Genomic DNA, 12,865 nt, shown 5'->3' on the forward strand with positions numbered 1-12,865 from the left:
CTGGAGCAAAGCAGACAAGCATAAATATTCATCTCATTCAGATAACTAGAAAGATTGACACCAAGAAAGGTAATACTGTGAAATTCATATGATAATAGTTATCAGTCCTATTATGTTTCACTTTCTGGTCATAATTTGGTCATAATACTAAGAGTGGAGTCATAGTACTTGCTAATATGCTTCTGCTAATATGCTTATTCTGAAATTTTTTAAAATTACATTTTAATATATCTTTTTATTTTACCCATTTATTTCAGTTTGTTTTCCTACTCTGAGAATGCATTTAGCATAATATTTTTCACATATTTAATTCATCTTGTTTTACGGCTTCATTTCCTCCTCTTTTTGAAAACCATCTCTAAATGTCCTGTTTGATCCTGGCCGTGCAGATAATGACTAAAGTGATTACAAAGAGCTTAAATTAGGACATTCGGTGAGCAGCCTCTTTTCTTTCTCATGTTGTCCTTGTTTTTTCTCTGCACTAGACCAGATTGGAGAACAGCTCAGCATTCATTCTCCCCTCTCCACTTTGTTTCCAAGGCAGGGACGTTGGGAGGATTCTTATATTAAATATGCAAAAGCAGAAAAGCTATAAATTAAAAAGAAAAGAAAATTCCATTTTGTTAACTTGTCTTTCAGTCACTTGCAAATAGCCAGCCACCCATTCCAAGGTTTCCAAATGTGAATCACTCAGAAACCTAAGCACATGGTTCCCTTTGTTCCCAGCAAGACAAAATTGCTCAAATGAGAATAAAAGTGTTTGGAGACTTTGATTTGGTTAAACCGATAATTATCAAGTAACTCTCAGTGAGTCCTTGTTTTCCAGTACGTCTTGGCAAAGACGTTTAAAAGATTGATGGGGATTTTTCATGAGTGATGAAGAAACCAGAGCCAAGAAATGACATTTATAAACTCCTATCGCACAATAAGAAATTTAGGGAGAAGAGTGAAGAAGGCCACATACTGATGCCAATTTCTGTTAAAGGTACAAAAGCTATAACAAGACTAATTTTAGATAAGATCAACAAAATGGGAGCAGAGCAATAGCCTATCTGTAGAGGTAGTGTAGGAGAAACTGGGCGGTTTTTGTTGTTTGATTTTTTCTTAAACAGCAGGTTTTGCTTTTTCTGACTTTGAATTTGCATCCAGTTTCACAAACTGGAGAGAACATAGGGAGGTGTGAATTGTATATTAGCTCTATTAATTTATTTTAACCAAAGTACCTTCTGTGGTCCACTAGGGGAGGGAGCATAATGTAATTTACCCTCTCATCAAGCCATTTGCGTAGATAATATTTTGCTATACCTGTTAACTTTCTCATAAGTTTCTCTCCCTTATGTCTTTTTTCTGTTCTTTCATTCCTTCATTGTCTTTTCTTGATCTTGTTTTCTTTAATTTTGTTTTTCTCCTAACTACAAATTTAGGTCACTGCATTAATAGACAATGATTCTTTTGGAATAAAATTAAAATAAATATAGAATCTGAGAAAGAAAAGTAAGCATTTATTTCCACATGACTAAATATTTTCACTTTCTGGTCATAATTTGGTCATGATAATAAGAGTGGAATCATAGTAACTGCTAATATGCTTCTGCTAATATGTTTATTCTGAATATTTAAAAAATCATGTATTTCTTGTTAAGTAAATTTTATAAACTGATTTTAAAAGTAGCCGAAGTTGGAAAGGCCCTAAATAAACAGAAACTATAGTCCTGTGATGAGTTGCTTTCTCTTAGGAATTAGGTTTTTATTAACCTACTCCAATTTTCAAACATCTAGCTGCTAGTGAAGAATTATATTAAAAAAAGCATTTTAAAATGGACTACTATGTTTTGATACTTTTGAAGGTTTGGTAATTATAATTCTTTTAAGTACATTTAATATCAAAGGACTTTCACTTTCAAAACAAGTTTTTACATTATATCTGTTAGTTAATTATTGCAAATTTTACATGTAACTCTAATGAATAAATTTCTCATATGCAAAAATATATAACATATTTCTTTCAAAATTCTAATTTTCTTCATTTCTCAAAAAAGCTATTAAATGTTAGTAAAAAGTAGAATTTTAGTAAAAATACAATATGTAGAAAAAGACTCAGAATTTAATTTCTCAAATGACAATATTAATATGCTATTTGAAAATACACAAATGAATAATTTGGTCTTTTATGGAAAGTAGCTTTCAAAAATTTCAATATTCACTATAATATGAACTCCTATATAACAAATATTTCAAATATTTATTTTAAAGTATTAGTTTTATATTTATATAAACTATTTGGTTCTTTTTTTCTCTCTCTCCCAAATAAATGCTGAATTATATGTTGAAGGAAAGGATAAAAGAATTCTAAGTTAATGAATTATTAAAGTAGGTAGATACAGAACAGATACCCTGATTCCCATTTGCCTTTTTAGAGCTTTGCCTTTGGGGGTATTTTGACTTGAAAGCATTTGTTGAGAAAAGCAGTTGTTTTGATGGTGAAGCTCAGAAAAAAATGCACTTGTTTTACAAAAACTGTTCATCTTTTTACAAGTTTATTAAAACACATAGAAGATAGTACAGAAAAAATATAAAGACAAAAAAGCATTTCTGAAAAGTGAATCATATTATTTAAATGATAAACATGTTTGATATTTTCAATTATTATATATATAGGTATGAGATATGTGTGTATATATATATGTGTGTATAAGTATGTACACACACATATATCTATAAATATCTCTATGTGTAGCCTTCTGTATCAAGATGAAACTATACATGAGAACATAGCAATGACTCAAGCCCTAATTTATTATCATATTGATCATTGTAGAGTTGTCTTGCAGGTCTGTAACCTCCCACTCCAAAAGTGAGAAACCTGATTCCCTCCATTCATCATCCATTTATTTATATTTTAATTTCCAATATACATATTATTGTTTCAGAGTTGGATCATACAATATGCTGTTTTGGATTGGCTTCTATAAGTTGGAAATATGCATTTAAGATTCATTTATACATTTGCATGGCTTGATTGCTCATTTCTTTTTATTGCTAAATAGTATTTCATTACATAGATGCACTATATTTTTCTTTTTAAGGATATATTGGCTGCTTTCAGTTTTTCGTGATTATGATTAAAGCATCTATAGACATCTTTGTGCAGATTTCTATGTGGACATAATTTTTAAAATCAGATAACTATCTAGGAGCATGATTGCCAGATTGTATGGTAACACTATGTTTAGGTTTTCTTCTGTTGAACTATTTTATTGCACTAGATTTGATTTTTTTTATATAATGTTGAATAGGAGTGGCAAAAGAAGACACCTTTCCCTTGTTTCCAACTATCTTATTAAGAAAGCATCCAGTCTTTGACCATTAAGTATGATGTTAGCTATTTGTTTTTTGTAGATGTTCTTTATCAAGTTGAGGAACTTTCCCTTTATTTCTATTTATCCAAGAATTTTTTTTATCATGAATGGATATTGGATTTTTAATAATGCTCAATATGTTGGTGCAAGCTGAAAATGTACTACCATTACACCATAGCTATGTTCATATACGTAATAAGGGTAGTTGGAGGATCTTCCCAACAGTCTGAACTGTCAGCAGTGCACATGGTTATTACTTTAATATCATGAGAGAAGTTATCTAAGGTAAGGGGATATTCAAAGTCTTGGGAAGTGGTATCAGTCAGAGGTCTGGAAGGAGCAAGAAAGATCAGAGACTAAGAGCTCTGGAGAAGTGGCATATCAATGAATGGGAGTGGCCATGGGTGTAGATTATTTTTGTCTTATTAAAGAGGCACTTAATGACCAGATGGACAAGATTATTTATCTAGATCAGACATTCTGTGTCCTCAGCCAGCTCAGCACTTGTTCAATGCTCCCATGGTGACAGAGGTGACTCCTGAGTTTCAGAAACATGGAGCCCCTCCTATCCAAAGACTGGTTTATCTACTGCCATTGCCGAATGCCTGACTCATGCTAAGTCTTTGATATGGTACCACACCATGGCATGTTGATTGCCTAAATTCCTCTTACATGATGAAGATAGTGATTTATCGCCCCTAAGATTGGAATTGTATTGTGGATATTTGTTTATTATCTCTGCCCTCAGTGTCATCTTGACATCCCTACTCAAGGACTTTCAGAGCCAATTTATTGACATAGATTCCTGCTAGTATTGTATTGGATCAAGGAATGGTATTAAAAGTAAAGAGTGTCTGACAATGAGCACATGACCATGGGATCCTTAGGTCCCATCATATATTGCATCACTTAGTAACTATTGTCCTGAAAGAATGGAAATGTCTTCTAAAAAGCACAGCTAAGACATAATGTCAACAACGGCACATTGCAAGACTGGGTACTATTATTCAAGATAGCTCATATACTTTGAAGCAATGACTTGAATATGCTATGTTTCTAATAGATCAGACAAATCTAGGAAACAAAGGGTGGAAAGAAGAGTGACATGAACCTCTCCTTGTCTAGCCAAGTTACCCACTTGGAGATTGTGCAATTCTTGTCCCCAGAATTTCAGGCTTTAGAGGATTAACATTCTTGTCTTCAGGTTAATATATTTCCATCATGGCCTCAGTAAAATTCTGATAAACTTAGAGCTACAATTTTCACCCTTTAATTTTGGGTTCCTCATACTGATAGAAAGGTAGGCAAAAAAGGAATTACTGTGAGGAAAATTGGCCCTAACTATCACAAGAAGATTGGGATATAAGAAGGATCTCTCTGAAACTCAGGAGAATCACTGAGGATCTCTTAATGCTTCCATGTGTGATAGTAAAGATAAAACAGCCATGTTCTAGTAAGGGTAAAGTAACTAAGGACTCACATCTAACTGATGAAAGCTTGATAATACCTCCCAGAGAGAAATGGAGACCAGAATAAGGGTTGGCTATGAGGGAAATCTGGAAAGGGTGGTAGAGAAGAAAAGTAAGGAGTATTAAGTATAAGACTGTGAGTTTTAACATTAACCCTCCCGTTATAGGTTTTTTAGAGATTTTACTTGGTCATCACCCTTACCTGTCAGTGACAAAGCTGACTCATTGTGGAGCAGAACAAGATTTGACTAATATAAGGAGTTGACAGTAATACATTTACTAGTCCTTAGACTGGGGAAACATATATGTGCTTCTTTCTGCAATATAATTCTCATTTTTAGTACTTTTTTAATATTATCCAATAAACAAGATGTAAGCACATGGAACTCTAGAACCCAACTGATGGGAAAGGGACATAATATTGTACATGCCTCTTGTCAAACATCCATAAATATACCTTCTGTAATTTCATTTAGAAAATATTTTTGAATAAAAATTCAAAAAATACCATATCAAAACACTTTTTTCACAAAATAATGGCCTCTTTTGTGTATCATGAATAGTATTATACGAAGAGCTAAATACATAGTGAATATAAACTCAAACTGATGCTGACTCAAATGAAATGATATATGATCAAAACCAGCAAATACTTTTTAGTTTGAAATTGAGTAACTCCATTAAATAAGCATAATAATTTTCCCGAAATACATTATATCTGACTAGTCAAAATAAAATCTAAGTACTGCTTATGATTTGCTTGGTTTACCTTTAATCTATTAATTAAACATTGTCTAATATATGAAATATAAGATACTTTTGGCAGCTGTGCCTCACAGGATTTAATTCCTGAAGTGACTAAGTTCCAAACTACTAGCCACCCAATTAATTGCATTTCTGCACTAATCAGCTCTGTACATTTCTCTGGTTTTTATCCTATTTCCAGAAAGAGAAATTATAATGCAGATTTTTATGTGTGTATATATACATACAGAAGCTAGAAACATAGGCTGATTAAGTAAGAAAAAAACTCAAATTTTTGAAAATTAAAACTGGATTTATTATAAATGCTTTGTATATTTTAAATTTTGATTAACTCCAAATGTACTTACTGTATGTAGTCATATGAATCATTTAGCATTTATGACATTCAAATATTTTTATGTCTATTCCATTTGACCTATGACTTTTGACTAAGGATTCTATGTTAATCTATAAAGCAAGTATTAGCAAAACCAAATTCCTTTATTCATTTTTGATCAAAAATAAATATAAATAGGAGTTTTAGTATTTTATTTATTTAGATATAAATAAATATTTTTGCATAAAATAAAACTCTAAAAATAATAACTATAAGCAAAAGATTTCATTACAAAATTTATACATGCTATTAAATTGGCCAGTACAAAAAAATGTGCTAAGACCATAGTATATATGAATGTGCCTGTAAGAAACCTAGACTTCTTAATAAACAGTTTCTGCCCATAGGAACTTAGTTTTGCTATTTTTCATCAATTTTGACTGACAATATCTACATAAGTTGATAAATCAGTCCCTCAAAATAAGTACTAAACTGACCTTAATTCTGCAATTAGAATAAGGTTTGAAAAAGAGGTTTCAGAAGATAGGTTGAAGACTTTTAGCATATAAGAAGATTTATACTTATGTATCCACATATAAGCAAGAAAAGTATGTTTATTTAAAAATAAATTCTCCTGGATTAAATATATAAATATTAACTAAAAATACATGAACAGAATTTTATTTTTACTGTTAGTTTATTGTAATCTGAACCAAGTGGAGAGGAGTATGGCAAAACATCTCTCCCCTATGTGTCATTAATTAGAAAGATAAATGAAATAAGCTTAATTTTTTTTTTTTTATGCTTAAGGTTTTGACATTTACCTAATTTTATGAGTACTATGAGGTTTTATTTGGAGTGTCCTGATGTATTTGGGTCAGAAGGTGGAAGTCAAGAGAATTGCTTCATGAATGACCCTAGAAACGTCTAGCATAAAGGGGAAGATCTAAAATTAAAGTTTTGTAAGCCATCAATATTTATATTCAAAGGGATGACAAGACATATTCTGTAATTTAGTCATAACTCTTGAGATTGAGCCTCATAAGGCTGTCTAAGGCTCGACTCAGAGCGCCTCCAACTCAGTAGCTATTCTTTGCTCCATCTTTGTAGCCTCTCAACTATTGCCACCTCAGAATGATTCTGTGAGGAAAAAGTACTGTTGGGCTGTCCTCGAGGAACTTCTTTCTCTTCAGGATGCTGGCTCCTCAAGTCCTGGCTTCTTTGATATCTCTCTGATGACTTGAAACAGAAATTTGGTTATTTGTCTGTATTTTGCCTAGATTTTGTTGCTTATTTGTTTGTGAAAGAGATAACTTCAAAAACTGTTCTCTACCATTATCAGAACCTGAAATCCTTCTATTAGAATTTAATGTTTATCTCTCAATAGATACTTAATTGGATAGAAAAAGACATGCCATTTTTAGAGTCTCTCAAAGGTGATATAAAAGTAGAAATGGAAATTACATAAATGAGCTTAGGAAAAAGTAGATGGAGAAAAAAATAAAGACAGGAATGGGCAAGATGGAGCATTTAGCCTGGTGTGAAAAATAAGGTTCCTGGAATCTTGATAAGATTTAAGAGCTATACATGGTAGAATCACTCATACTCACTTTAAGGTGAACATCACAATTTAAATATCAATAGTATAGTAGCCTTCCATGCTAAATTTTAAGCAATTACGTCATCAATATAAATAACATTTATTCTCTGCATAAAATTTGAATTTGTCATACTCGTTAACTATTTCAATATTTAAGGGTATTTTTTGTTCATGTAATACCAAAAGCATATTAGAGCTTAATCATCAAAGGGAGAAAAATATATATATATTATGTATATTATATATATATATTAATAACAATGAAATTCATCAATAAGGCAAGTGTTGAGATGCTCGATATAGTTCTTTGGTTTATGCTAGCCTCACAAATCTCATAACCTCCCACAATCCTTGCATAAAATAGGTCACACGAGCATTAACCCATGTTTTTAAATTTTAGAATACTTCGTTATTAATTTTAACTGAATTTTGAGACTGTAATTCTCATAGTGTTCGTATTATTAATTCAGTAATTTAGCAGAAATCATCATCTGTATGAGTCATTGGACATTTGCTATTGTTGCTGCTGAAAATGCAGAGAAAACAAGCAATCTTTGGTTTGCATATTATAGAGCTATTATTTTGTATGTGCCTTCAAGTATAAGATCCTTCTTATACTTGAAGGATCTTGTTTGACCTTATAAATAAAATAATGAGAGTAATTACAAACTTTATTTCCCTAAAGATTTCAAAAGCTTCAACTATTTTTCTAGAATCCTCAAAAATATTTTACTAGCCTCTGTGTGTCTTCTAGGTATTCTTGATTTAGCTGAACCTTAAAGAAGCTGTCATGAATTTGAGTGGCTGTTCTACATAAAAGATATGCAAATCAAAGCATTACCAAAATGCATTAAATGCTCCACTGCAAAACTTCATGAATGAAACATGGACTGAATCACGTTCAATTCTATTTCATAATGCTGTGGTTTATTTACTCTCTTAAAAAAAGTATTTTAAAAATTGTTTAATTTATGGATCCTCAAAAACTTTGGTCTGAGAAAAAGTAGTGTTGCTTTCCAAATAATATACAATCTGAAGACGGCAAGAACAAACACCCAGATAAATGATTTACTTTCTTAAAGACAACTAATGTGTTAATGTTGGAGAAGAAAACAGCATCTTGATCTGTTTCCTGTACTGTGTTCACTTGAACTGATTATATGGAAATAGCAGGACAGGAAAATAAAAAAAAAAAAAAAAGGCAAGTTTTTATTTCAAGCTCCAGTGACACTTTTCCTGTAGAGACATCAGATTGATCTTTTTTAAGACATGTAGTTGAACCATTAAAGTGTAAGCCAGGATCCTAGGAGCAGCCATTGCTCGAAAATATGGGACAGGAATCAGAAATGATTGTAGCCAGGAGGGGAAATGCTACATTTTTACTACATGGTGATTAAAAAATAATAATAAAAGAATAGAAAAGTTCACACTAAGGAGCAAAATGTTTTGTACCTTTTGCAGCTTTCAAATTATATTTGATATATAAGATCCTGTCACTTTAGAAGTAGGTATATTATTAGACATTGTCAAGTTCAATTTTCTTATTTCATAAAATATTGCATCTGGTATTTCAAGAAAGGTTTGCAAACTTTCTCACCCACATATGTTATAGAAAGTTCTGTATCAGACAACTTTTTTAAAAACTTTTTTTTTGTTGTTATTGATATATAGAATAGCAATTTACCTCACATCCCCGTGCTTAGCAGCTTTATTATCTCTCTTGTGTCTGATTATTTCCCTGAAAATCTGAGCATTTAAGAAATACCTTATAGATATTATATTCAAAAACTGACTTAATACAGCCCAGCTAAACTGGTTGTATGATTGTCGATTCACATAGGATAGAGACACCATTTCTTACTACCCTCGATGCCCTCTCTGAGTCAGTCAGTAAGGACTCCTTTGCCCCCAACCTTCCCAGTTAAAGAAAATCCCAATTAAGAGTCTAAGAGTATTAGAAGGCAATTCTCCAGGTAATTGAAGATTTAGCACTTGAACTAATTTTACTAATGCTATTTGAAAGATATCTTATTTAAATGGAGGAAAACTACCAGTCTCCCTTGTATAAACCTGTACTGGAATCCTTTGTGTTAAACATCAAAAGTGATAAAACTTAAACCTAAAGATTCGCTCACTATTTCTTCTATTATTTATATAACTATATATATAAAAATATATGGAGATATTTATTTAAACATTTATGTATATATCATATATGGATATATTATATATTTTTATATATTTGATATAGTTATAAATATATAGTTATAACTATATATTTATAAATAAAAAAATCCCTGTACCTATTAGATTTAATCACTTAGGAGTAAATAACAGAACAATCCTCAGGTAAGAGTCATTTGGAACAAACCAACACAAACAGGATGAGATAGACGTTTTAAGATAAAAAGATTAAAGCAGGAAGTTGAAGACGAGAATATGTTTTTAAGTCACTGTGGAGAAGAAGAAAAGTATAGGAAGACTTTGATCAATGACAGTGATGAAAAAATGAGTAACTTCAATCAAAACCACCCAAAGCACTTTATAAGCCTGGAAAAATAAATTGCTGAAGCCTGAGCAATTTGGATCAGAAGCATAAAAACACTAATAGATATAAATGAAAAAGCAACATTAGTCAACCGAGCTGTTTTCTGATGATGCAGATATCTTATTTGCACTCTATAGTTCAAATGGTGATCAAAATTACCTTAATAAATATAAATTAAAAATCAGAATAGGTAAATCTTGTTATTTTCTAGTAATATGCTCATTTTATTTTTACTCATTATTTCTGATAATGATAAAAAATACATTGAGAATCAGAATAATTTTACGGAAGAGAAGATTGTATATATCTGTTTATCATTTGAAGTTATTAAATATAATTTTTAAAAGTTCTGTTTTAGGAAAGAAAATAGTTTTAAGTGATAAAATTCTTTATTATTTTTAAAGCATTATTATTGGAGGTAAAATGTGTAAATAAATATATGGAGGGTTAATATTTTTTAACATTTATTATATGTAAGGAACTAGTCTTAGGGCTTTGTGCATTTCATCTTAAGGACAACACTAATGAAGTAGGTAATATTATGTTGTACCAATTTTATAGGTTTAAAATCATAGGCTCTAAGATGTTATTTTTCAAAAGACACATAGCCAGTAAATAGTAAAACAAGGATGAACGCTAGGGAGTCTGGCTCTAGGGTTCAAATTCTTATCTATTACATCCATCTGTCTGTCTGTCTGTCTGTCTGTCTTTCTATCATCTATCTACCTATCTATCATCTATCTATCCTCGTCATCTATATCATCTATCATCTGTCTGTCTGCCTCTTTTTATGTAAACCAACTTAGAGTGGAATGGTACAGTGGTTTGCTGAAATTCACCCCACCTGAATTTAAAACTAGTTTTTTATGGATCTCTTCTCCCAATTTGAAAAAAGAAATGATAATTGCTGTTTCTCTAACTCATTACGCACTAAAAATTATAGAAGAGGAGCTCAACCTAAATTTAGAACCATATGTAATATGGAAATAAATAGGAAAAATACTGAAAACACAATCAGATATTAATCGAAGATTAACAGGCTAATTCATTCAACTTTTAAAATTTAAAACAAATTGAAAGGGATTATGATTAGCCAGATTTTATTATTCATAGCCATTGAATGTATGATCATATCTAAGCCGGGGTTTCTCAACCTTCACACTGTTGACATTTTGAGCAAATGATTATTTGTGTGAGGGATGTCTTATGCACTGGAAGACATTTAATAATATCTGTGGCCTTTCTGTTCTAGATTTCAGTAGCACCCCTTCTCAATGTGACATCCAAAAATGTCTTCTGGTATTGCCAAGTATTGTATTGAGAGGAAAATCTGCCCATGCCCAAGAACCAATAGTCTCAAATGCTGGAATGGACTGCTTATGTTTGACGTCACTTTCACGAAGCTTACTGTCATATGAGAGATTTATAATTACTCAGGCCTCTGACAGAAACTCTATGAGTTGGACATAGTCACCATTTACAAAAAGATTACTTATAGTGACAATCACACCTTTTTAAATGGAACAATTTGTTTTGCCCACATAATTGAGAGTTAACTGGCTGTGGTAATTAGTCCAAATGGACAGAATGTTTCCTCACAAAAAGAAAAATTGAAGTACTTTTATGTCTGTGAAAATTCCCTCTGAGTAAGAGAGTGATGAATAATACATACAAGATAAAACATGCTCTGACTCTGCATCATGGACCTGAGATCCAAAGAGAGACATCACACTATTACAGAATTGCTAATCATCAAACCCAAATCAGTTAAGCTTTAGGCCTTAAATAGACCAAAACATTAACTATTAGGCATTAATGACATGAAATTTAACAGGCTGGGAGCTCAGGCAAAGTAACAAAACAATTCATTAAAAAGAAAGAAGTAGGAAAGGCATTTTGCAGAATTAATTTATATTGTGTAACAACTTAGATCTTCATAAACAGTCTTTGCAATAAGACAAATTTCATAATTTTATTTGCTATTATAGTCTCTGTAAGACTAACCAAATTTAGTTCTTGACCTTTAAGACCCTGCTATTTGAAGATTTTGGCATTTGTATTTGACATTTAAAAATCTTTGTTTTTGATTATATATTATATTCAAACCATTTATCATTTATGCATCCAGATATGATAAGTAATCTTGGAAAATTAAGAAATAAAAATATTTTATTTTAAAATATCAAAATAAACAACATTTTTAAAAAGAATTTGAACTGTTTCAAAATTGTAAAACATGTATTCTAAGTTCTGCCTCTGTTCCCTCTAAGGTATGTGACTTTGAATGACTCACTAAGCACTTTTTGGTAAATTGATGATAATAACATTTGTTCTACATATTTCACAAGTTTATTTGGAAATCATATTAAATGTAAAAGAAATCACAATGTCAACTCTAAAACTAATTAGTCTCTTTTAAAGCATTTACTTAAAGAATCTGTCCAAATTAATTCAGTCGCCCCTATGAAAGTAAGTTGAAATAACCCTGGGTTGTTGATGATAATTCATTACTCAAGGGCAATAAGATTTCTAAATCAGGATGCAGAAAGATAATAATGTTCCATTCCTGCTTTTGCATAAGGGTTGGTGTGGGTCGCATCACAATGAAAAACCCAAAACATTTTCAGAGAGTGGTAGTTACACACTTGAGACTGTGCATAGTTTTTCTATTGATATTTGTTCTGGGAGCTAATCCTTTCTTTTTAATGCTAGAAAAAAAGCAGAAAAAGAATGTCATTTTTGCCACTACTGTTGTAATTAGGGGAAAATTTTGTTGGTTTGTTGTTTGTTTTTAACTAGAATTACTTA

Source organism: Rousettus aegyptiacus, unplaced genomic scaffold, assembly GCF_014176215.1.
Source record: "Rousettus aegyptiacus isolate mRouAeg1 unplaced genomic scaffold, mRouAeg1.p scaffold_m13_p_2, whole genome shotgun sequence".
Lineage (NCBI taxonomy): Eukaryota > Metazoa > Chordata > Mammalia > Chiroptera > Pteropodidae > Rousettus > Rousettus aegyptiacus.